Source organism: Ursus maritimus (assembly GCF_017311325.1).
Source record: "Ursus maritimus isolate PB19 chromosome X unlocalized genomic scaffold, ASM1731132v1 scaffold_X1, whole genome shotgun sequence".
Taxonomy (NCBI): domain Eukaryota; kingdom Metazoa; phylum Chordata; class Mammalia; order Carnivora; family Ursidae; genus Ursus; species Ursus maritimus.
The window spans coordinates 91,624,500-91,629,641 of record NW_024423319.1 but is presented as its reverse complement, the minus strand read 5'-3'; positions in this window follow the sequence as shown (position 1 = coordinate 91,629,641).

Below are 5,142 nucleotides of genomic sequence, written 5' to 3'. Positions count from 1 at the left end.
AATGACTAAATGGCAAAACACTATTGATGAATATTTGTACTGTTTCCATTTTTTACTCTTCCAATAATGAATTTTGCAATTAGTAATCTTATAGGTATATTTTGTAACCTATTTATTTTTGTACAGCAAATTCCTAGAGAAGGAATTGCTAGGTCAAAAAAAAAAAAAAAACAACCAAAACTAAAGAACTTCAACCCCTCTCAAACTCCTCCCAACATGTTCAGGAAGTCCCCAAGTGTAAAGGGAGGTGGCACTTGAATTTATAAATCTGGTCTTCCTACCTATCATCTAGTGCTGCTACAGCTCACAAATGTAGTCCTGTTACTAAGTGGCACTGACCTTTTCCTTCATTTTAGCTTGTGCTGTTTGAGGAAGTTGTCTGAATATCTTATGTTTCCACCCCATGTTCTGAGACATTCAACTGCCTGTCTGTTGAAATGAGAACAGTACCCTTTGTCCCTGCTAATTTTTTGTTCAGCAGGCTATATTGGCTACAAAACTTTGTGCTCCCAGTATCTTTATGAAATTTTTTTCTCATTTAGCTTTTTTTTAAAAAAAAAAACAAAAAACATACGCTTTTTCTCCAGGCTCAGGGGTAAATCCATATCAGGAAAAGGCATCATTCATTCCACATCCTCATCCATGTCCTATGGGGCTGTCCTCAGAACAAACCTAACCTTCTGATGCTTATGAAGGCTCCTTAAACCAAATTTGCAAACTTCAGTTGTCTCCTCTCTCTGGTCGAGTGCTTTCCCGAGTGGCTTGTGCAAACATACCTTTAGCAGGTGCAGTGTCAGTCCTGCAGATTTTTCTGACACCCAGGGTAAAAGTCATCTTTGTGTTCAGGTAGAGAGGGACCCTGGAAACACAGAGATATATTAATAAATAGAGAAATTTAGATGAATGCACATACACTCAAATTTCATCTCAGCAAGTTTTCAAACAGTTCAAGATTTCCCCCCCATTAAGTCCTACAACTTTAGTGTTTTAATTTTTTGGGAGGGATTCCTTTATAAATATTCCCATCACAGCTCCTGGATGCTTGCTAAGTCAGGGTAGAGGGCTGAAATTTGATCTTTGTGCAATGATGGGAAGCCACTGGAGGGTTTTAAGCAAGACAGCGCCACAATATGGTTTGTGTTTGAAAAAGATCACTTTGGTGGCTGTGTGAACAATAGATTGAGGGGGTGATGGTAGCAGGGCCAGGTAGGTGATTTGGTGGCAGTCCAGCTCTCCTTGAAGTGCTGCTGAATTTAAGGCAAATAAAAATCAAAATCTCCCCTTTAGGCAAAATATTAAAATTCTTATTATTATCTAATAGGACCTGGATGAGCTGACCTCTTTTTAGCCTCCTGTATACCATCTTTGCTCCTGCAATTGAGCCTCGCTGACTTTGTCAGCTCCCCAAAGGCAGCATTCCTTCAGGCCTCAGGGCCTCTGGACTTGCTATGGTTATTTGTGTGATAAAATACACACAAAGTTTATTATTTTAACCATTTTAAAGTGTACGATTCAGTGGCATTAAGTACATTCACAATGTTGTACAACCATCACCACTATCTAGCGCCAGAACTTTTTCACCACCTCGAGAGAAAACCCTGGAACTACTAAGCAGACATTTCCCATTACCCCTCCCCCCAGCCCCAGGCAACCACTAATCTGCTTCCTATCTCTATGGACTTGCCTGTTCTGGATGGTTCATACAAACGTAATAATACAATATGGGGGCTGTGTATCTGGCTTCTTTTACTCAGGATGTTTTCAAGATTCATCTACGTTGTCACATGTGTCGGTACTTCATTCCTTTTTATGACTGAATAATATTCCATCGTACGGAGAGACCACGTTTTGATCTGTTTGTCAGCTGGTAGACATTGAGGCTGTTTCCACCGTTCAGCGACTGTGACTAGTGCTGCTGCAGAACATTCACATACAAGTTTTTGTTTGTACACCCGTCTGCACTTCTTCTGGCTATATACCTGGCAGTGGAATTGCTGGGTGATATGGTCGCTGTGGTTCTATTTTGAGCAACCGGACATCAGTGACTCTTAGGCATGTTATTAGTCTCTGTGGCTGCTTTAACGAAGTACCACAAAACAGGTGGCTCACATGACAGAAATTTCTTCTCTCACAGTTTTGGAGGCCAGAAGTCTGAAATCCAAGTGTCAGCAGGGTCATGGTCCCCCTGAGACTGGGGAAAATTGTTTCTTGCCTCTTCCACACCTTGGCATTCCTTGGCTTCCCCTGTGTGTCTCTGTGCCTTCATATGGACCCCACCTCATATCTCTTCTTCTTTTAAGGACATCAGTCATACTGGATTAAGGGCCCACCTTCCTCCAGTATAGCCTCATCTCAGCTTAAATAACTGCATCTGCAACAATCCTATTTCCAAGCAGGGTCACATTCTGAGGTACTGAAGGTAGGACTTCAGCATATCTTTTGGGGGGACACAATTTAATCCATGACAAACTGACAGACATTACTGTGCATCTGAATCCCATAAGGATCTTGTTAACATGGTCTTGGAGTGGGGCCCGAGGTTCTGCATTTTTAGCAAGCTCTCCCAGTGGATGCCAGGTTCAAGGATAGGGTGATCAACTTGTTCTGGTTTGCCAACGGCTTTTCTGGCTTTAGCACCGAAAATCCAGAGTGCAAGGAAACCCCTCAATCCTAGAAAAATTAGGACAGTTTGTCACCCTATGAAATCACCCAGACCACAATTTGAGTGGCAAGGATATAGCAATGAGCTATATAAATTAACCCATTAATTACATTATCAAATATTCATATTTATCTTTACATTTAAATAATCTATTTTTGCTAGAACAGTCCCAAGTTTTCAAGAATCTGGACCTAAGAGTTATCCCCGGAAAGCTCCAAACTGTGAAATAGTTGAGCTGATGGGTACCATCTGTGAATGTGTTAATTCATAAAATTATCTATGATGTTCAGCAGTGTCCCTGTTAGGTTGAAAATCGAGATTTCTGACTCCTTTACAGGGTAATTACGCATGGGCAAGACCTTTTGAGGCTAAGCGTAGCCACTGGGTTTGAAGTGTTCAGTATCCTTTTCCTGCTGATTCCTGGGGACTGTAAAAATGCAGGAGAAAGCTCCTTTCTGAAGTTGGGTTTAAGCTCATTGCAATAGGGTCAGTATCCTTCAACTCTTGAGTCCTATTAGGACCACCTAAAGAACTTAAAACTGCTGTGACCAAATGATTCAGGCTACCTGGGATTGGGCACAGGCAGTCATAGTTTTTTGCTTTTTTTATAAGCTCTCCAGGTGATCCAAATTAGTAACCAGTGTTAAGAATAATTGTGCAGGAACCTCCCTTAAAACAGAAACCTTGCCAATCTGTTCCTAATTTTTTTTCACCTGCACACATATTCCTCTCCACTCCCCTCTATGCCCACATATCCTTTTGTTATGGTTGGTCATTTCCTTAAGCAGCTTCTCCTCTTCCTCCTGTTTGTGTCCTGTTTATACAATGACCTCACTGACCTGGGACCATGTACAACTTACTGGAGGTAATAATTACTCCTGCAACAACTGACCTTGGCAGGCTTTCCTCGAGCCTATTGACTGTTTTTTTGCTCTTTCACAAAAGGTGTCTTTAACATCATCCATGATAGAGTTAGCCTGTGATAGTGTTGCTATTTTGACTGCAAAATCTCTCAGGAATCAAGCTAAATCTCCCACAGAATCTGTACTGTGTGTTTCTCTACAAACCAGCCACAGGAAATCTGGGTGGAGTGTACATTACTCTTTTATTGGGATATAATTCACATGTCATAAAAGCCACCCTTCTTAAGTGTACAATTCAGTGGTTTTTAGTAGGTTCACAAAACTGTGCAATCATTACCACTATCGAATTCCAGAATATTTTTGTCACTCCAAAAAGAAACCCCCTACTCATTAACAGCCACTCCTTATCCCTGCCACCCCTCCCCCTGCAACCTCTATTTCTGTCTCTGTGGATCTGTCTATTCTGGACATTGCCTATAAATGGATCATTCAACACTGGTCTTTTGTGTCTAGCTTCCTTCATTCACTTAGCAGATTTTCAAGGTTCATACATGCAGCATGTATAAGTCCTTCATTCCTTTTTGTGGCCAAATAATTTTCCATTGAATGGATTTACTACATTATGTTTATCCATGCATAACTGATGAACATTAAAGTTGTTCCTGCTTTGGGGCTACAATAATGCTACGAACATTCCTGTACAAACTTTTGTGTGAACATGTTTTCAAATCTCTTGGGTATATATCTAGGAGAATTGCTGGGTCATATGGTAGCTCTATGTTTGGCTTTTTGAGGAACTTCCGAATTGTTTTCGAACATTATTTTTTGACCTTGATACAACTCTCTCTTTCCTGGGTGCGGGGTGGTTTGAACTTGTCAGGTAGGGAAAAATGGTTCTTAGGCGCTTTAAACATTTTTTCTGTTATATGCTAAACATTTTACGTACAGAAAGAATGGTACTCCATACAGAAATTTGTCGTATGGCACCATTTCAAAATGTGAGGACCTCTAAAAAATGGTGTTCCTGTGGTGGCGAGGGTTTGGGGTGTCTGAGCTCCCAGGTTCCTGACCATCCCTCCAGCTGTATCTCCGGCCACCTGTCACAGTCTGTTCCTGGCACAGACAGGCCGGCTTGTTCCAAGGACACGACTATTGGGCCACTTCCATCTGAGAAGGCCTGGTGGGGCGCCTAAATGCAGAAACGTGACTGCTTTTCGGGGATACCAATAAAGCTCGTGTCGCCAGGTGCAGACAGTCCTGCAAATGTAAAGCCCTACTGTGCATCAAACAGAAACTTACGTGCCCATGGCGGCCTGGAAGAGGTTGCGCTGACCTCCGACCCCTTCCATTCCCTCCCCGCGGCCCTGCCCGGCTCTTGGCCTGGGGGTCTGAGCCTGCGCGGGCTTGCCGGCGCGGGCGGCCTTCTCAGCATGCGCAGTCGCTGCCCGCCCGGCTCCTTAAATCCGCGCCCCGCGGATTGCGCGCTCACGCACGCGCACGGCCTCGTCTGCGCGCGCACGGGGCCCCTCGCGGCACGCGCCCCCGCCCCGCCCCGCCCCGCCTCCTCCCCCCTCCCGCGCGCCCGCCCGCCGCCCGCCGCCGCCGCCGCCGCCGCCG